The sequence below is a fragment of the Pseudorca crassidens genome, chromosome 6 (genome assembly GCF_039906515.1).
Source record: "Pseudorca crassidens isolate mPseCra1 chromosome 6, mPseCra1.hap1, whole genome shotgun sequence".
NCBI lineage: Eukaryota > Metazoa > Chordata > Mammalia > Artiodactyla > Delphinidae > Pseudorca > Pseudorca crassidens.
In genome coordinates this window covers 3497896-3519284 of record NC_090301.1, presented here as the reverse complement: position 1 = coordinate 3519284, position 21389 = coordinate 3497896, and the positions used below count along the sequence as shown (strand labels likewise).

General features: G+C 53.2%; 1 long non-coding RNA gene across 14 annotated transcripts; it reads right to left on the bottom strand.

The window, feature by feature from the left end:
• Positions 1-472: 472 nt before the first annotated feature.
• Positions 473-19755, bottom strand: LOC137226055 (uncharacterized). Of its 14 annotated transcripts, none has more exons than XR_010944141.1 (8): positions 13620-14751; positions 13114-13295; positions 12641-12793; positions 10950-11056; positions 7164-10691; positions 7019-7065; positions 6529-6604; positions 473-4961 (listed from the first exon to the last, which is right to left on the bottom strand). It is a non-coding gene; the product is annotated as an uncharacterized lncRNA (long non-coding RNA). The 14 variants fall into 14 exon arrangements; XR_010944146.1 differs by having other exon boundaries at positions 473-7065; positions 7164-7293; positions 8081-8143; positions 8487-10691; positions 13620-14749; XR_010944139.1 differs by having other exon boundaries at positions 6529-7065.
• Positions 19756-21389: the final 1634 nt, after the last annotated feature.

The following is a 21389-nucleotide window of genomic DNA, read 5'->3' as shown; positions in this document are numbered from 1 at the left end:
GGGTTCAGGGCGAGGTGCACCATGTTCAAGGCATGGGCTACCAGCGACACCCAGTTTCCCCAGGATGTTAGAGTTACAAGCAGAGATCCTGACGCAGGGCTGTATTGATTGTACCCCGTCGTAAGCCAAAGGGCGGCACAGCCGGGTGGCTTGGACTGATGGGGGCTGTAGAGCAGCACCCCTGGGGCCCACCCAGGCCAAGACAGCAACAGGGAGGCCGTGAGTCCGGGTCAGGCCCGGCCCAGATGAGGCGGGGGGCTGGGGTGTGAGGCAGCCAGGCCCCACCCCCAAGTCTGGAAGTTTCCTCGCTCATGTGGTCCTCCTTATCCCTAATCTAAGCAGACATTTACCAGGCTGGAAAAGAACACGCAGAAGAGAAGGGAAATACAACCCCCTTCAGAAGCCAAGATGTGGAGAATTATCTTCATACTTTAAAAAAAAAATGGGAATAACATGATATGTCTGAGGCCCATTTTCCAGTGGAAAGTTGTATTTATTCAACTGTTCCTTGTCTTCTCCCTCCCGTGACAGGGTGAGAGCCAGTCTGATCCAGGGGACCCTCGGAGTTCTGGGCTTCTGGGCTGGAGAGCAGGGTGCTGTTGAGGCCTTGACCTTCCTCCGCAGAGGCTCTCGAAGCCTCTGTCTCTCCTCCTCTCCCCCTTGCCCCCCCCACTCTCTGCCTTAGATGTCAGCTAAGGAACATGTCATACGTGACATACGTGATCCTGGAGAAACACCACGTGTGCTGGCGGCCCCCGCGGAATCCTCGACATCTCACCCCAGTTTCCCAACATCCACGTCAAGATCGTCCAGATTAGCACTTTGGTCGAAGCTTTAAAGAGCTTTTTCAGGAAACCCGAGTGTTTCCCGCTTGGCCCCGGCCACGCTGAAGCACCCCTCAGGGACTCAGCAGGAGGTGCTCGTGGTCACGGAGTTGGCTCGGAGGAGGCACAGTGCCGTGGCTTCCAGTTTCCTGGTGAGGCTGAACTTCCATCAGTTCCCTGGCCACTGCTGCTTCCTCCATAAATGACACGAAACACACACAGCCAGCCTGGAAAATCACTCGTTAACGCACCAGACAGTCCTCCGAGCTCCCGCCCGGGGCACACCCACCCACCTCTTCTGATGCCATCAAGTTGACTCTCCTTGTGACACACGTGGCATGTGGTGCCACGTGCTCAGACCTCGGTGTGACCATCTGTTCCTCACACACGTGTCCCCATATCGAGGACCTGCCCCGTGTCAGGAACGGCTCTGTAACGCCCTGGGCAACGGGGACAGGCCCAGACCCCAGCCCTCATGCAGGCTCCATCCAGGGGGGAGCCCAACTGACGTGAGGCCTGTGAGGGGTCTGGGGCCTGGCTGAGTAATGACATGGAAAGTTCCAGAAGGTGGGGGCATGAAGGAACACAGCCCCAGAGGCGCGTGGAGGCCCAGCCGTGGCTCTGAGTGAGGGGAGAGGCCTCAAGACCCCCAGCAGAGAAGACATGAGGTCCAACTCCACTCTCGGGGGGTCACACTGGCTGCCTGGTAGGGAAGGCCAGGCCAGAGTCAGGGGGCAAGACCTTCCCAGACCAGGCCCACCAGGAGGGACGGTGGCCACCTGAGTCCTGGGCTCCAGGGTACCATAAAGTCGTAACTTTTTAAATCCCAGAGTGAAACAAACTCAGGCCATTTTCATACCACGTGAATAGACGATACTTTTCTGCTAAAGACATTCCTTAAAGCTGGCCTCGCAGTGTTGGGAAAAGCATAAGCGTGATCACGGAACAGGCCCAAGGAGGTGCAGGGCCTGGCATCAGGACAGCCAGGGGCTGACTGGCCAGCAAGCCCTGTACCTCCTCTCTGAGGGGGGGTGATGAGGCCGGCGTGAGAGAGCGGTTAGCTGCAGCGAAGGGGGGCTAGGAGCCCCCCGACGCCCATCAGCCCCCCCTTTCCCAAGCCAGACCTTTGTCCGCCCCCACTGCACAGAACGGCAGCAGCAGGGCCAGGAGGAGCAGGACACCACCCGGCCGGGCAGCCTCTGCCCCCGCACGCTCACGTGGCTGCCCTGCAGGGGGGAGGCGAAGCCCCCATCCCTCCTCGAGTGCCAGGCTCAGGCTCCCTCCTGGACCTGCTGCCCTCACTGCAGTGTCCAGCTCGCACTGTCTTAGCATCATTGGGAAGTGGGACAGAGCACCTCTCTCAGATCAGTTTGAGGGCCACTGGACGTGGCCGGTGAGTGCTGGTGGCTGGGTCGGGCCTCAAGCCAAGACCCTGGGCCAGGTGTCCACCCTCAGACCCATCCTGGTGGGCAGGGAGGCCCATGTGGCCGTGGCTCCCATACTGGACAAAAGAAAGTTCTGCTGGACAGAGCAGGGCCCAGGAGACCCATCTCCGGAGTCTTCCCTCAGCTGACGTTCTCCCTTGAGAGTTCTTCGCGTGTCCTAACACTAGTCCTCTGTCAGGTCGGACCCCTGCATGTGTTTTCTCCCTCTCTGTACCTTGTCTTTTCATCTTACCAGGGTCGTGCACAGAGCGGAAGTTTTTAATTTTGAGGAGGTTCCATTTATCAATTTTTTCCTTATGGATCATACTTCCTAATGCCAAATCTAGCAACTTGTCACCCAGACCGAGGTCCCCAAGATTTCCTCCTCTGGTTTTTCTAAGAGTGTCGTGGTTTCATTTTACATTTCAGATCGTAACCCACTTTGAGCTGAATTTTGTAGAAGGTATGAGGATGGGTCCAGGTTCATTTTCCGTCTGTGATATCCAGTCGCTCCAGGCCACCTGTTGGAGAGTCCTTCCCCCGCTAAATTACCTCTGCACCTTTGTCAAAAATCAGCTGGTGTACTCGTGTTCATGCTTGTAATTAGCTCACGGAGCTGCTCAAAGTTTTAAATGTGTAACGTGGAAGCTCAGCTCCGTGCTGCCCGGTGGGATGTGCTCACCTTGGTCAGTGTGATTGGACGGGAAAGGCCAGGTCCCCGTAGGCCCAGGGTAGCCCTTAGCCTGAAAGCCATGTCTTCACCCGCCATCCAGCCCTGTGGCCACTGTAGGGACACACACAACCCCTTGATAACCCCAGGGGGGCTCAGCCAAAACGCTACCCAGACAAGCGTGCCCCGGCGTCGTCACCCCTTCACCACGCAGGACCCACCGCTAGTCTGGTGGCAGACGCGTGTGGGGAGGGGGACGGAGCGTCCTTGAAATCCATGTACTGGGGGTGGTCAGCAGTGGGCTCTCCACTGTGATGTCCAAGGTCAACCAGCCAGGGGGCTCCTTCCTGAGCCCCCCTCTGGACCCCACACCATTAGGTCCCCAAAGAGCCCCTCCCAGCATCTGGCCCTGAAGCAGCAGCCTCTCCCACCCTGTTAACACGGGCCCCCTGCCACTGGGGCTGAGCCCGTTTCCTCCCCGCCCCTTCTGGCAAATGCACAACGCTGGGAAGCATCTCTGCGCCACCCCCAACCCCTCCCCGTTCATCAGCCGGCAGGCAGCTTCCATCTTCCCCTAGCAGCCCCGGGGTCCCACTGGTGTCACCCAGGCAGATCCACTTCCCTCCGGCCCCTCGCGGGACAGCTGAGCCTTTTCAAACCGCCTCATCTTATGGTCAGAAAGGACATCATCAGCCCCACGTGAGGTATAGGGAGGCAGCCCTGCGGGGACTCGGCCCAGCCCTGCTTAGGTGCCACGCAGGCTGCCCTGTGCTGCAGGGACAGAGATGAGGCAACGTCGTGCACCCTCCCTCCCCTAAAGGTGGCCAGGCCTCTCAGCGTGCCAGGGGTGGGGGCACTGGGTACGAGTCTGGAGCGGCCAGAACCCCAGGGCTGCGGGGACCTCGTATTTCTGGAAGACCAGGAGGCCCTGGGGAGGGGCTGGGCCTGCGGCTGCCCCGGGGGAGGGGGGGCGAGGGTCTCTGAGAGAAGGAAGGAGGGCCGTCAGACTTTGGGAGGCAGGGAAGGTACAGGGCCCGGGAGTGGGGCAGGCAGCCTCATCTGTGGGGTTTGAGAGTCCAGCCTCCACCCCAGCTTCCCCCTTTAACACGGGCCCTGCTTGTGGCACTAGGGTCCTCGTCCCCCAGGGGGACAAGGTGAGGTGAGGCATCACGGGCTAACCCTCCACCATCGCCCTGGAGGGTCACTGAACTCAAAGATGAGGGTATAGGGAGTGCAGACCAAAGTCACTGCAAAAAGCGAGATTTTATGGCGATGGATTGTGTGATAGCAAATTTTACGTGCGCTTTAAGGGGGAGTGATGACCAGGCATCAGAGAGGTCTCACCCAGCCCGCCCAGCCCGGACCCCTGACGTCTGGGCTGCTTTTCCCTGTCCTCCCAAGGGGCCTACTTGGGAGAAAGTGTGAGAATTCCAGACTTTAGCAAGAAGCTGTGAACGTGCCCCCTGGGTGAGGCCGCCTGTGAGGTCACCAGCAGGAATTCATTCCTCATTCCTCAAGGGCTGAGCATGAATCACAGAGACCAGCAGCCCTGAGACTGTGGGGCAGGAGCCCTGGGGGAGGGGGGCGGGGCGGGGGAGCCCAAGGGCGGAGCTCGCAGACACTGGCCCCGAGGGGCACTGGGGTGGGAAGGGAGGACCCACAGACAGCTGCCAAGTCTCCCCCACTGTCCCTGGTGAATCTGAATCTGCCTGGCCTGGGGCCCACCCCATCCTGACGAGGGTCCGGCAGTGGCTGCTCTGAGATCCTCCAGTTGCAGCAAACATAACCCAGCACTTGTGTCTCTATCCTGAGTTAGAAGGGTTCCCGCTGCCAATCACAGAAGCCCTGTTCCAATGAACAAAAAGACTCACCTAACAGGAAGGTTCAAGAAAGGCATGAGTTTCGGTGACAACGGGATCCCGACTCACACAAGGTCATCAGGCCTCTCTCCCCATCTCTGTCTGTCTGTCTGTCCCTCTCTCTCACTCTGCCATTCAGCTCTGCTTGGGACAGTGACCGTCAGCACCCCCAGGCTGCAGCGCCCTGCAATAAGGAGCAGAGGTCTCCTGGCTCCCAGGGCCCACATCTCAACCCCAAGGAAGGCTCACATTGGCTCTTCTGGGGTCGTGCACTGTGGCCGAGAGGCGGGGACCCTCCACTGGCCCAGCGTGGCTGGCTGGGATGAGGGGATCCTAATTAGCCGTTCCCCAGAGTGACAGGGAGGAGAGGACCCCAGGGGAGGGAGGCAGGCGGCCGGAAATGACCTTGATGCAGACTTTTAACCGAGCGTTTTCACAGGCATTGCCTCATCTGACCCCCGTAGCAAAGCCCTCTGGGGCACAGGGCAGGAATGATACCTGCCAGAGAGTCTGGGTGCTACCCAGGGCTACGTGGAGCGGCAGGGGCCAGACCCCAGACCATCTGGGTCCAGAGCGGTGCTCTGTCTGTCACGACACTGTCAAAGCTGCTCTTCTGGGGCAGACACGGTGCCCGCCCTCACCCTGGGCACACTCCCCCCTTTCTTCCCACCACAACCCAGAAGCTCTCGGCCTGAGGGCTGTGTCTGTGGAAACAAGAACCTGAACGGCTCACACTCAAGGGCAGGACGAAAGTGCTGAGGCACTAGGGACCCATGAGCAGCCCTCCACCAACGATAGGCCGGGGACGCAGAATAAGTACTCCGCTGCTCGCCCCTTGAGGGGACGACCCTGGAGACAGTCTACACAGTTCCGAGAGGCCCCCGTGGCCCACAGTGGGAAGCTGTGCGTCCACACCTGCGGCCTCACTGACCCTCTGGCCTCCCGTTTCTCTGGGCCACCTCCCAAATAAACGACCTGCACTCAAACTCTGGTCTGGGGGTCTGCTTCTGCAGAATTCCAAATTAAAGTGCTCTGAACACACTAAAAAAAACTATCGTCAATAGAGCAGATATAAGTGATTCCATACAGTAGCTAAACTTTAGACAAATACCCTCCACCCCAGAAGGCACAGAGCTGGACACGGTCCCCACACTTCCACAGCCTTAGTGGCAGCCATTGCTAATTGATCACAGCCCCCTTTCTCCAAGCACAGGGAGAGAGAGCATCCTGATCACCTAGTCATGTCTGGCACTGGTAGAACAGGTGGGGGATACAGCAAGTGCCTCGCCATTTGCCATGCCTGCGCCTGCCCACGGGCTGGCAGAACCCGTAGAGTCATTCAACAAACCTCACTGTCATAATGTCACCAGCTCCTGCAATGGCTAATGTTCCTTCCCTCCACCGCCAGCCTTGCTAAGAGTCACGTGTGCAGAAATATCAGCTGGAAAATGCCGAGTCCCCAGACCATCTAGCCGTTGGACCAAGGAAATAGAGATGCCGAACGCAGAAAGCCCCCAGCGTCAAACCTGGCCCACCTGGAGGAGTGGCACTGCTAAAAATAGGTCTGACTCACACTTGGCTGGAAGGGCCAAATCGCAGCTCCAGCAAGCCCTCCTCTGCCTCTACACCACCTTAGGTGTCCAAGGAGCAGGACTGGGTGTCCTGTATGGACAGCCCGGCGTGGGCAGATCGGACAGCCGCGCAGCCACCTAGACCTGGCTCTCGCCAAGAGTCACGTGGCCGGGGAGTACCTGAGGCCTCAGCTCCTCACGTTGCACGGAGCACATCCGGCACCATCTGGCCAGGCCTTGAGCCCACTTGGAGTCCCTGCATGAACAGAGCCATCACCTAGGAAAACAGAATTACATTTTCCATAGCGATGAAATAAATCTCTAGGGGGTATTTACAAAAATACATGCTCTGTCTCCTAAGGGACAGTACGATTCCTGCCAGTTAGCTTGAACAGGAAGCCCAGGGTCTTTGCACAGCATAAGGAAAAGAAAAAAGTCAGAGAAGGAACCAGAGTGAGAAAAAGCAAGTCCAGTCGGGTCCGCATTCAAATTAAACAAATGTTATAGTTACAGACAGTCCCTGATTTATACACAGGCTAAGCTCCAGGGCTGTGTTTCCAAGTCAGTCCTTTGGAACTTGAGATGTATTTTCCCATAGAAACTGTGTTCATGGGTCATCAAGTTAACCCATAGCTGTCTCTTCCTCCAATGATGTATGAAAGTACGTTACCATTTTCACTTTTCCGGTTCCCCTCAGCATCAGCTCTGGCATTGCTTCTGTGAGAAGATAAATCCTGATGTTCCGAGCAGATCAAGGGAGGCCCTCTCTCCTGGGGGGGGGGAGGTGGGGAGGGCATGGGTGGGGGCAGGTAGACCTGGTAGGTGGCCATCAGCTGTGTGCCTGAATCCCAGCACCCGCTTCAAGCTTTGGCAAGATCTGTAACCCCTTTCAGCCTCGGTCGGGTCATCTCTGAACGGTTCCCACTTTAGTCATTGTTGGGAGGACTACGTGGCAGAAAACACATAAATCACAAGTCACTGGGCTTGGCCCCAAACGAGAGCTTGACAAATGGTGGCTGGTATCTTTACTGTGACCTTTTGTGTGCAGGAGAGAGCTTGATCGTCAAATCTGAGCATCTCGGGCTTTAGGGGGGTTCACTGAGTGTTCCCAACAAAGGGCAGGACCACATCTGTTTTACTCTAATGTAACTCCCCTGCACGGCCCATGGTAAGCTCTAACAAGGTTTGGATAGATGAACAAATGGATGGATGGATGAATGTGGATGGGTGGATGGATGAGTGGGTGGGTGGATGGGTAGGTAGGTGAATGGATAAATGGATGGATATATGGATGGATGGATGGAGAGATGGATGGGTGGATGGATGGATAAATAAATATATGGACAAACAGAGGGATAACAGATGGATGAATAAATGTATGAAGATCAAATACATTCTGCCTTCCTTTCATTCACCACTGCCTCTGGCTGGAGCCCAGGGCCCTCTTCTCAAGGCCCCCCGCCCCTTAGCACTGCCACAGGCTTTGATGCCATTGACTCCACCAGTCACTGACACTCTCCTACCCCAGGCTCTGAGGAATCACCTCTTTGCACCAGCTCTTCCTTAGCCTTTTTCCCTGACTGCTGGTCCCTCGGATGCCATGTCCACAGAGGTATTTTCCATGGCTCTCCCTCAGCCCCATCCTCCCTTTCTCTCTACCCTCTCCATGGGCATCATTCTCCCATGGAGTCAGCTCTCTTTCCCCCACTCATTTCCAGGCTTAATGTCTTACCTGAGCAGCAAATCAGGTTCACTATGCCTGGTGGTTATTTTCCTACCGAGATCCCACCAGCACCTTAAATCCAAAACCACAATGCCTTCTTTTTCTTGCTTCCTTCCCCAAGCAGGTCTCTCCTCCTCCTGGGTCTCCAGCCCCCTCTGAGGACCTTCCCACCCATGCAGTCGCAGGCTTGGTCTCTCAGAGCCTCTGCACTTCCCTTATTCTCCTCATCTAGTCAATCAGGTCTTGAGGACTGTTTCTGCATAGCCTCCCAGTCTTGGCATCTTTGCCAGCGTGTAGGCCCTGCTATCTCCTGGCTGGCCTATTGGGCTATCATCTGTTACATCAGGGAAATAAATACCAGCTGCTGCAACAGACAAAGCCCCAAGTCACAGCACCATTGCGTCTCCTCTCTCACCTTGTTAGGTATCCATTGCTGTGTGCAAACCATGCCGAGATTCAGTGGCTCAAAACAACCACTGTCTTTTCACTCATGATTCTGTAGGTGGACAGGTTCAGCTGGGTCATCCTTCTGTTCCACCTGGTGTTGCCTGGGGATGCGGTCGTCTTGGGTACCTGACTGGGTAGGAACGTCCAGCATGGCTCACTCAGAGGTTTGGCCCCTTCGGAGGGATAGCCCGAACACCGGACTCAGCTGGGACCCTGAGAGAGCTGAGCACCTCTCTCCCTCTGAATAGCCCCAGGGCAACTCCCTCTGTGCTTGGTAAGTTCAGCAGGGTACCCGGACTTCTTATGTGACATCTTAGGGCTCCCAAGTGGGAAAGCATCCACCGCCAGGCCTTCTTAGAACTTGGATCTGTAACTGACCCAGTACCACTTCTGCAACGTTCCATTGGCTCAAGAGAGGGCCAGTCCAGATTCAGCATGGGAGAGCGTTACACAAGGATGTGTTGTGCACTGAACATCCCCAAAGTGATGATATTAGATGTGAGATTTGATATTGAGAGGAGATTGGGTCATGAGGGCAGAGCCCTCAGGAATGGGATTAGTGCCCTTATAAAAGAGACCCCGAGAGCTCCCTTGCCCCCTCCACATGTGAGGACACAGTAAAAAGACAGCCATCTATGAACCAGGAAGCTCTCACCAGATGCCAAATCTGTCAGCACCTTGATCTTGGGTTTCCCAGCCTCCAGAACCGTAAGAAATAAATGTCTGTGGTTTACCAGCCACAGACCACTATGGTAGTTTATTACAGCAACTCGAAAAGACTAAAACAGGAGTGAAGATTAGGAAGTGTGGTTCATCGGGGCCGTCTTTTGTTTTGTTTTGGTTTGGTTTTTGTGGTACGCGGGCCTCTCACTGCTGTGGCCGCTCCCATTGCGGAGCACAGGCTCCGGACGCGCAGGCTCAGTGGCCATGGCTCACGGACCCAGGCGCTCCACGGCACGTGGGATCTTCCCGGACCGGGGCCCGAACCCGTGTCCCCTGCATCGGCAGGCGGACCCCCAACCACTGCGCCACCAGGGAAGCTCTGGGGGCCGTCTTTTAAGACTGAGTGCCACACTCACTCAAGCCATAGCCCTCAGCAGGTGGGTGGCTCATCCCCATCTTGTCACTAACATCATTTGCAACGTGTGGTCTCCAAAGGCATCATGGCAGGAGAAGAGGGAGGGACCTGAAGGAAGCACAGTGACTTGTAAACGCCTCTGCTCAGAAGTGACACGGCCCTTTCCACTGGCCAGAACTAATCCTGTGACTCCCAGCTTGGCCACAAGGGAAGTGTAGAAATGTGCAGGAGCGGATGCCTATTCCACCTCTGCCCCATCATCCGTCCCCTTTAAAGGATGGTACCCCGCGCTGGTGGGCCTACGCCGAGACCCCCCTCCCTAGTACAGGGACGGCCTCTGCCGGACGGTAGCAGGAGCCCCTCCTCACCCCCAGTCTCTTGCTTTCTCCTGGCTGGGTGTGGAGACCACGCCATGCACAGACCACCCCTGCCACTGGCTCTAAGACTGGGTGGGCGTTACTCAGCCACAGACAACAAGGGCTGAGTAATGTTAGGACACCAACCTCTGGTCTTTGCAGAGCATTCTGTGGTGCTGGCTGGGATAGAGAGGAGTTCATTCCTCTCGAGGGTGGAAGCTGCCTGGATGACGCTGCCTATTCCCACCTAGTCAGGAGGAGAACACACGGCATCCTTGTGGGAGGAAAGTTGGCCTCACGGGGCGAGTTGATCTGTGTGGCCTTTTCACAACACTGCACCCAATTCAGGGCAGCGTACGAAGGCAAAGGTGGGGAAACCAGAGGGAAATCCAAGAGCAACAAAACCACTTGACCTATAAAGTGAAGGGGGAAGGGACTGGGGTTAACTCACCAGCAGAACAGGAAATGAATCAGCGTCAAATGCCCACGAACAGCAAGTCGTCCAGAGTGCGGACCTGGTGTTGAACGAACCTGGATTCGGGGGCTGACTCCATCGCTTCTCAGCTGTGGGGCCTTAGTCACACACTTAACCTCTCTGAATGTCAATTTCCTCACCTGTAAAGTGGCCAAAGTCACGGTAGCTCCCTTGCAGCGCTCGCGTGACCGTTGAATTAGACGGTGCGTGTGCCGCCTCGTGGTCAGCCCTCAGTAAATGCGGGCGGTGTTCTCGCTGTGCATGCTGGGGACGAAAAATGCCAACTGCCGTATCAGTCAACAAAGGATGCTGCGGCCACTGCAGCCTCCCCAGCTGTGCACCCTGAGTGGATTCAGGATGGAAAAAGCAGGATACTGGCCCTACATAGCTGAGGTGCAAATCAAAGGAATGATTTCCATGAGCCCAGCCTCCTGCATCTTCCCATATCTAGAAAAGCGCTAAATCCATTAACTTGAGATGCTTGTTTTTTCTTTAACGGTAATCTTCTGATGTTCCGACTACCTGGTCTTAGTTGCAAAAACTCCTATGTATCCTGGTTCCTCCCTTGCTTTTCAGAGCCATCCCTCAGAACACTGGAGAGGCTCCTCCTGGGCTGGAGTCCAGCAAGTCTGCCGAACAGAACATAACTCTAAACTTTTTTAGGCTGTGCATTTTTTTCAGTCAACAATGTCGTTATGCCTATTTCCAACTATGTTGGGATAACAGAACAATTTCTACAACTTATTGGGTTAATGGAGAGGGGAAATTATTCACAGTCACAGGACAGGACAGAGCCTCAGTGTGGCCCTGCAAACCCATCTCTCTCTCCAGCGTGATCCCATCTCTCGCCACACCCCATCCCTGATGAAGAACTTACAGTTTGAACTGGTTATGTATCTTCTGGATGAACTTGAGTGAACTCAAGCAAACGGGGAATGTCCTGAAATCCCAAGACGCACCGAAGAAGCAGGACTCAGGGCGGGCAAGAACCAGGCAGCTCTCGGAGAGAGGAGGGCTTGAGAGACTATTCTATGTACTTTGAGTTTCAGATGCATGTGAAAGGCAGCCCGGGCCCGCAGGACGGCCTAGGATGGTTAACGTGTAACCCAGCGTGAAAGGCGCTGCTGGGGAGAGGGACGACCAAGTCGATGATGTGGGGTGGGTCTTTCGGGCAACCTGCGTTCGGGCGTCACAAATGTGCACTCTTGGAGTGAGGAGTGTGTGCCACCGGAGCGCGAGAGGTGACCTCCAGTGTTTCAGGCACAAGCATGCTTTATCTTGTGTTAGAAATAAAACTTCAGGGTACGCCAAACTCTTGGTTTTACAGGATTACTACTTAGCAAATGTGAAAACTAGGACTTGACTTTAAAAGAATCCATTTCAAAGTCGTGAGCAAACAGAGGTGGCACGTGGATATAGCAAGTCACAAAGGGGCTTCGTGGATTCACGCAGCCAAAGAAGGAATGTGGCCTTAGAGGGATGGTCGTAGCATGCACATTATAAATAGACATGTCTTAATGAACCCAGGGTCCTAAATGCAACTGTTTTCGGGGACCAGACAGGAAATCTAAGTGAGTAAAGTGGACCAGGTGCCAGACAACAGGGAGCGGTGGAGACAGGGGCAAACCGGAGGGAGCACGCACCATCCAACTGGCTCGACTCCATTCAACGGTTTTACTCAACGGTTGCTATGGAGAAACGCAGGCCCAGTGTGGTCAGATCTTCTGTTTGCAAAGAAAAGTTGGACCTTCTAGATTTTTATGATAATTTTTCAATGTAAGTAGCTAACTCAAAAGTTGTAAAACAATGGGTGAGCCACACAGAATGTGTCACAGACTGAAGTGTGCTCGTGGGCCCACACTTTCAGCCCCACCGAGATGGAAGAGAAACCCAAATGCTGCCCACCGGGGGCGTTACACTGTCCCTCACTGTTTTCTCAGCAAAGCGAGAGAAAGGGCTGTATAACTGTGCTCCAGGGAGACGTGGCTATGCCAGAAACGAACCTGCCTCTCCCCACTGAAAGGTGGAAATTTCGCTTAGAGAGGGCATTTCTTCTATAATATTTTATTACGAAAATATTCAAACATACAGCAAAGTTGAAAGCCCCTTATAGTGAATGTCCAGATCTCCTCCACTCAGTTTCTGCTGTCAGTACATCACGGTATTTGCTTTATCACATAGCAATCCATACATCCAGCCCTCCACCTACCCACCTACGTAAATTCATGATGCGGCTTCCAGTAAGTTAGCAAGGATGAGGTTTTGAAAGATGTCCCGGTCATTTGCCTGTTTTCTTTCAGATTCATATCCTGACAATATTCCCCATTGTCTTCTAGCTTGTGGGTGGGTTTAGATAAGGGCAGACACTGGTGGGGGAGGACAGGTAGGGGACGAGTCAGGGTGTTTCTACTTCTCTCTCTCTCTTACTTTCTCTCTCACTGTCTCTCTTTCCCTTTCCATTTTAGGTGCCCCCCAACCTGACTACAATGGATCCTCCAGCCCATCCCTCTGGGATCCCAGCTCCTACATGCCATGCCTGAAGTGAAGCCACTGTCCACCGGATGGCCCCAGATCCTGGGCTCCAGCAACACCTCCTCCCATTATCCCTCTGGACCTAGAGGCGTGGGCGACTTCCTCCTCTTGCTAATGTCCTGATTGTCTTATTATTCTGTATTCTGCTCCTTACCTCTTTCTGCCACCTGTGGAAACACTTCCCTGCGCTGTGTCCTCTCTCTGAAATAACCGGCGTGGATTCTGTGGTCTTGGATTCCGGCTGAAGCAAGAGGTTGGCAAGGATGTGACTTCCAGTCTTCGGGAGGCACTGGCCATGGCAGAGGTAGAGTGCAAGACACCTGTGGTGGACGATGCCTGGGAAAGGAAGAGGCGAGGGAGAAGGTGATGCAGGTGGTCCTGGGACACCAGCAGGGAGGGAGAAGGGGGACAGTGGTGGGAGTGCTTGGACTGCAGTGCTCTGCTGGGACGCACCAGCCAGCTGCGATCGTCCTGCGCTGGGTAGAAATGGCCAGGCTCTGACCCCTCACTGTGCCCGGAGCTTGTCCAGAGCTGCCCACAGGAGCTGCCTCAGCTCACGCACCAGAATGGATCCTAAGGGTGCTGAAAAGCCAGGCTGCCAGCAAACTCTCTCCAGCTTTCCAGCGAGTTCTTCCTTAAAGGGAAATCTTAGTGGCTCACCTCCATATTGGCAACAGCAAGCTACTCTTTCGTAAAAACTTGTCTCACTTACATCTTGATTTCACCCTGAGGGAACCCCATATGAGAAAGAATGGGGGGCCCACCCCAAGAGACTGATGTGTAGCCCCAGAGCCAAAAATCTCTTCTCTACAGGCACTTTTAAACAGACGATTCATCACACGAGCCACAGGGAATGGGAGGGTCAGGGCCCAGCTGGAATGAGTTAAATTATCTACAGAATGCAGAGAAATATTTTAAGAGAGAACTCTCATCCAGCTGTCAATTGCAACATGGGAAACTATGCTCTAAAACTGACGTTTGTAACCAGCTCTACCGCTGAGCTAAAAACCTCCCGCTCCGATTGAGGGAAGCCTATCCTTTTCAATCAGATATAATTTACACCCAAATGCACTCATTTCAAATGGATATTTCAATGATTTTTTTCTTTCTTTGTATATGTAATTAGATAGTGTGAGAGAAACATGTCTAGTGAAGTTACCCAGAAATAGAAGAAAATCCTCATTTCCAATTATATATTTTACACGAAAGGGGAACAAAAACTGAAGTTCTGTGACTATGTATTTATTTTTTATTGAAGTTTAGTTGATGTACAATGTCATGTTAGTTTCAGGTGTACAGCAGAGTGATTCAGTTATACATACATATATATATACTATTTTTCCATTCTTTTCCTTTATAGGTGAATGCTGGAGAGGCTGTGGAGAAAAGGGAACCTCCTGCACTGTTGGTGGGAATGTTAATTGGTGCCCACTGTGGAGGACAGTATGGAGGTTCCTTAGAAAACTGAAAATAGAGCTACCGTATGATCCATCAATCCCACTCCTGGGCATATATCTGGAGAAAACTATAATCCGAAAAGATACATGCACCCCAATGTTCACAGCAGCACTATTTACAATAGCCGGGACATGGAAGCCACCTAAATGTCCATCGACAGATGAAGGGATAATGATTTCTGATGAATGTGTACACCTAGGTACGTTAAGTACATATTTTGATGAGTTTCAACAAATGCATGCATCCATGTAGCCACCATCTCAATGAGGGCAGAGAACATTTCCATCACCCCAAAAGGACCCCTTGTGCCCCTTCTTAGTCAGCCCCCACCCTCAGCTCCAGACAACTTCTTACCTCAACGAAATTAGATCCGTCTCCTGCAGAGCTTCGTGTAAATGGGCCCATATTCCACGTCCTCTTGTGTCTGGCTTCTCGCACTCAGCGTGTCTATGACAGCCACTCAAGCTGCTGTGTTATCATCAGTTTGTCACTTTTTATTGAAGAGTCGTTAGCATTCCACTGCACAGAGGACCCCACTTGGCTTACCCGCTCACCTGTTCACCCATTAACAGATATTTGCATTCTTTCCCGTTGTGGGCAATTATGCTATGGACATCGTGTACCAGTTTTCATCTCTCTTTTAACTCATTCACACTTTTCTAACTTTTTACTTTGAGATCATTGTAGATTCACATGTCGTTGTAAGAAGTAACACAGAGAGACCCAAATGCCCTTTACCTAGTTTCCACCCAGGACAACATTTTGCATAACGGTAGCACAGTATCACAACCAAGAAGTTGACCTTCATACAATTCATTGAGCTTATTCAGATTTTATTGGTTTTATGTGCACTGGTGTGGGTGCACGTGTGTGCGTGTGTTTAGTTCTGTGCAATCTCATCACACTTGCAGATCCTTATAGCCAGCACCGCAGTGAAGATACAGACCAGCTCCTTGACAAGGATGGCTTCCACGTCCATGACCACCTCCCTCTCTCCCCCTTTTCTAGCCCCTGGCAACGACTCAACTTTTCTCCTCCTCTATAAATTTGTCATGTCAAGAAGGCTACTTAAATGTTACCGTGCAATTTGTGACCCTTGGAGATTGACTTTTTTCATGCACCATAATTCCCATAAATCACAGTCCAAGTGGTGGCATGGACCAATAGTCTGTTCCGTTTACTGCTGAGAAGCATTTCAAGCTATAGATGCACCACAGTTTACAGTTGTTTAACCTTTCACACATTGCAGGACACTGAGTTGTTCCCAGTTTAGAGCTAATACAGGTAGAGCTTCTAAGAACATTTGTATACAGGATTTTGTGTGAGCATACGTTTTCAAATTTCTGGAATCGATGCCCAGTTGTGCAATTGCAGGACCATCGGGGTAAGGGCATGTTCAGTTTTGTAGGAAACTACCATACTCTTTTCTAGAGGGGCTGTACCATCGTACATTTCTACCAGCAAGTATAAGTGATCCAGTTTCTCTCCATTCTCTCCAGCATTTGGTGTCATCACTACTTTTTGCTTTAGCCACTCTTATAGATGGGTAGTCATATCTCATTGTGGTTTTGCTTTGCATTTGCCTAATGACAATTGAGGGTGAATATCTTTTCATGTGCTTCTTGGTCATCTGGGAATCCTCTCTGGTGAAATGTCTGTTCATTTATTTTGCCCATTTTCTAATTGGATTGTTTGGGGGATTTTTTGCTGTTGAGTTTTAAGAGTTCTTTATGTACCCTAGATACTAATCCTCTGTTGAACGTATGGTTTGCAAATATGTTCTCCCAGCGTATAACGTTTCTTTTCATCCTCTTAACAGAATTTTTCACAGAGCAAGAGTTTTTAGTTTTGATACACTCCAGTTTATCCATTTCTTTTTCCTGTTATGGACAGTGTTTTTGGTGTGACGTCAAACAACTAACTCTTCTCCTAGCCCTTGATCTAAATTATTTTCTTTTTTCTCCCCTAAAATGTACTGGTTTTATACTTTACATTTAAGTCTGTGATCCACGTGGAGCTGATTTTTGTAAAATGTGTGACATTTGGGCTGAGGCTCATTTCTTTGCCCTTGGATGTCCACTTGCCCTCACACCCTTTGTTGAAAAGACTGTCGCTCCTGGATGGGTGCTCTTGCATCTTTGTCAAATACCAGTGAAGACATGGAAGCAACCTAAATGTCCGTCGACAGAGGAATGGACCAAGAAGATGTGGCACCTGTATACAATGGAATATAACTCAGCCATAAAAAAGAAGGAAATAACGCCATGTGCAGCAACGTGGATGGGCCTGGAGATGGTCATACTGAGTGAAGTAAGTCGACAGACAAAGACAAACATCCTATGATATCACTCATATGTGGAATCTAATTTTTTAAACAGTGGTATAAATGAACTTATTTACAGAACATAAACCGACTCACAGATTTCGAAAGCAAACTTATGGTGACAAAGGGGAAACGTGGCAGCGAGGGATAAATTAGGAGCCTGGGCTTAACATACACACGCCACTATATATAAAATAGATAACCAACAAGGACCTACTGTAGAGCACAGGGAACTCTACTCAGTATTCTGTAATAACCTGTATGGGAAAAGAATAGATACATGTATACGTATAAATGAATCACCATGCTGTACACCTGGCACTAACACGACGTTGTACATCAACTGTAGTCCAATAACATTTTTAAAAGAAAAGAAAAAAAAGGGGAAATATATCTGTTGAGCATGTTTGAGTGGATCTATTTCCGGTTCTCCATTTTCAGCCATTGATCTCTGTGTCTATGCCTTTGCCAATACCATACAGTCTTAATTGCTGTAGCTCTATAGTGACATTAACATCATAATTCATTCTTTTTTTAATTTTATTTATTTATTTTGCAGTACGCGGGCCTCTCACTGTTGTGGCCTCTCCCGTTGCGGAGCACAGGCTCCGGATGCGCAGGCTCAGCGGCCATGGCTCACGGGCCCAGCCGCTCCGCGGCTTGTGGGATCTTCCCAGACTGGGGCACGAACCCGTGTCCCCTGCATGGGCAGGTGGACTCTCAACCACTGCGCCACCAGGGAAGCCCATCATTCTTTTTTTAAGAAAACAAAGTAATCTGAACTAAATTTATTTTTAACTTTCCTCACATCCTTTGAAGATCCTGCCAGAGTCAGGACACAGGGAGGGTCGGGAAAGTAGCATATGTAGCCCTGAGTCCGGCCACCACTAGAGAAAACGGGGTGGGGCTTAACCCTTGGGCAGGTGGAAGGGATGGAAAAGGCTCAGCAGGGTTCCCAACCTGCACAGGTGGGTGGGGTTGAGGGTAGGGCTGTAGCCACAGGGCACCGGAGATCTGGGCACACGGCATCTGGGCACAGGGCAGGAAGTTTCAGTGGAGGCCCCACTGCGGGTCTGGACAAACTCTGAGGTCACAGGGCATATGGGGAAATTATAGCAGAGTGGTGTTTTCAGTGCCACACATATCTGTACCCGGTGCTGTGACCGGAAGCAATTTACTGGTAACCGCAAAGCTCTGTGCCTGAACCATCTTTCCTGAGGGTAAGAGTCTCCATCAGTGATGGACAGGGAGTTAGTGGATGAAATCTCAGAATCCTCAACCCAGGATGTGAAAATTCCGAGGCATATGCTCCCCGCACACCCCGTCTCCCACCAGGCACGACTCCAGTCGCCCATGGTGTAACTGACTTGATAATACACTCTTTGACCTCACTTCCCAGCCTTAATTCCCCTCTTCCCTGGAATGACCTCCAAAAATAAATTATTTGCATCAGATGTGCTCAGGGTCTGCTTCTGGGGGACACAAACTGAGAGCGGGGCCCAGGGTTGCTTTGAGCTGGTTGCCCTTGGCCTGTATTTGCATTGGCACCACACTGTCTTCACTGTGGGTCTCCATTCTTGTGGACCAACCACTCCCTAACATTCAGGCTCTCACATGACGAAGCTGTCTGTCTCAGCCAACAGTAACTGCAGCTTTGGCATTTTTATCTAGAGGCTTCCAGAGGGGGGCAATTATTTGAATGCCGTGTTTTATTCTCATAAAAATGAATAGTGTTGTAGACTGAAGGTTTGCATCCCTTCAAAATTCATCTGTTGAGCCCTAAGCCCCATGCGACTATATTTGGAGACAGGGCTTATAAGGAGGTATAGAAAGTTTAATGAAGTCATAAGGGTGGGGTCCAGATCCGATAGGATTTGTGTCTTTATAAGAACAGGAGGAGCGAGCACAGGTCTCTCTCTCTCTCTCTCTCTCTCTCTCTCTCTCTCTCTCTCTCTCTCCACACAACCACACAGAAGAAAGACCACATAAGGACGTAGCATAGTGGGAAGGCAGCCATCTGCAAGCCAGGAAGAAAGTTCTCCCTAGAAACCAAATTGGTGGGAAGCTTGATCCCGGACTTCTAGCCTCCAAAACTGGGAGAAAATTCGTTTGTATTGTTTCAGCCACCCAGTCTGTGGTGTTTTGTTACGGCAGCCCAAGCAGACTAATACAAGTAGTAACTAGAAAGGAAAGAAGGAAGAAAGGAAGGAGAGGGATGGGGGAGGGAGGAAAGGAGGAAGAAACCGTTCATACTAGTGATGCCTCTTTAACTCAATACAACTGAGACAGGGATGGAAACCTTTAGAAGGGCCAAAGCAGGGAGCCCTTAGCTTTGATCAACACTCACAAGATGCAAGGAAAAGAACCATGAGGGGAGGATGAGTTCCTCCCAACCAGCCAGCTCCTGCTCAGCTTCCAAGCACCCTTGTCTGAGAGTGGGTGAGGGTGGGCTGCACCTGCTGGGGACAGAGCCGCCCAGCTGCCCTAACGGGCTCCGAACTCCTCGTGCGCAGGGACACACAGACGTACCTGCTGGGCTACGGCCACCAGACTTGGGAAGCTCCCGCGGCAGGAGGGCTTCCCGGCCTCCGGACATCCATTCCGGATTTTACACAACAGACGTTTTGGCAGGACCCTTGCAGACTTTACCATCCAGACGGCTGAAGTCATTCTGCCTATGAAATCAGGCATAGGCGTTCTAAGATGCCAAAAGACCATCAAGTTGAAACCAGACACCTCAAGACGTGGCAAGCCATTTAGCAGAAGAATGCGAGCCTTAAAGCACTGAAGCAGCCGCTAGGTCTGCTCTGGAGGAGTCTGTGATTATAGGTCCCTCAGACGCTAATGGAGATCAGATGGGGCCGCCTTGCAGCCCCCCAAGCTGCTTGCGGTGGGGGTGGGGAGGGCTGCGGGGCCTCGCCGTGGGCTCCAGGTCAGGGCAGATGGACAAGCTTAGCAGACAGAGGTCTGCTGTGGGGCTGGGACTAAGGCCTGGGCATCTTGCGTCCCCTGGGCCGGCAGGGTCGGCTGTAGTTACCCGCTCTGGACAGTAGAGGGCATCAGAGGGCAGCGGGAACCGGCAGTGGACCAGGGAGTCCAGGCCCAGCTGGCCTGGGGGGTTCTTTCCTTGGCTCCAGGGAGAGCGTCCAGAAGGTACAGACCTCCGGGTCAGACCTGTGGCCACTGCCCTCAGTCCTGAGCTCCTGGAGGGCGGGCAGCCTGTTACACTCCAAGGCCAAGGGAGCCATGGGAGAGATGCCAGGGGAGACCTCGCAGGTGGGCAGGGGACGAGGAGGTGTGGGCTCAGCTCCCGGAGCCCGAGGGTGCCCGGTCATGCAGCTAGGGACAAAGGGCCTGAGGGGACCACGGAAGCCAAGGGGGGAGGGGTGTGCATGCTAGAAGCTCCCTCTGCGGAGTGGTGGGGCATTTGGCTGGAGATAAGAACAGCACTGGGGATCTCTAGGGGGTACATCCCAGGCCGGGGTGCTGGGGGCCTGGCCCAGGTCTATGGTGAGGGGTCAGAGGAGGGTCTGGAAGGGAAAGGTGATGGAGACGTGGAAGGGGTGCGTGCTAGTGCCTGACCCCCGCCCAAGGGCTGGGCCAACAGTCACCAGACTGGGGGTCAGCGGAGTTTGGCCTCAGCTGTCAGTTTCCCCGGGGACCAGCACAGGGGTGCCAGTGGCCCAGGTGGCCTTCCGGGGAAAGCCTCCCGGCAAAAAGGCACAGACCTGAGAAGGAACCCCGGCCAAACCCGCACCGTCCAGGACCTTTGGAAAGTCGCTCAACTGACGTCCAACCACCCTGAATCTCAGTCTCCTGATCCGTAAAATAGGACGTTTTCAGCAGCGTTTACCCCACAGGAGGCCACAGGGACGGAGTGAGGTCGCATGAGTGACACTGGGCGCAGGGCTGCGCATGGCCTGAGGGCTCAGTATCTGGGAGCCACGATTAGCGTCACGCAGTTGTCACTTTATGTGCAGCGGGAGGAGATGACAGTCAGCTGGGCCCCCCTGTATCAGCAGGTGACGGGCACAGAGGCCCAGGGCAGTGCCCCACTCACAGGGCCCTGGGGACCACCCTAGGCGCTGTACCCCGGCCCCCAGGGAGCCCAAGGTTGCCTGCCCCACTCCTGCAGGGGTGGCCTTTCTTTGAGAAGGAGTGGCAGGGAGGGGCCCAGGACCCACTTATGCTTTCAATCCACAGGTATTTGCCAGCTCTCTGCAGACACCACTGTGGGCGCGCGGCCTACAGCTGGGAACGAAATCAGGCCAGGGCGTGAGAGGCAGAGGGACGGGAAGGCTTCGTCCTCCCTGGAGGCTCCTCCCGTGTTGCCTGCCGTGGGGGCTCCTGTGGCCAGAGGGTCAGGAGGCCTGGAAGGGGGTCAGCAGCCTCTCACCTCACCAACTGCTGCTTCTTAGGGACCCCAGGGAGCCTGGGGCAGAAAGGGCTGCTGGGAACTTGGAAGCCCAGGGACATGTGCGGTCATCCTACGTGGGGCCTCTGTGCCCCTCGGGCCCCACCTCCCCACCCTGCTCTGGGTCCCGGACACTGACCTCTACGGCCTGCATCAACTGTGCCCCTGCTCCTGGCTTCCCAGTGGGCCCAGCCGACGAGGGGCGCCAGCCAAGCCTGCAGAGTGTGGTCCTTCT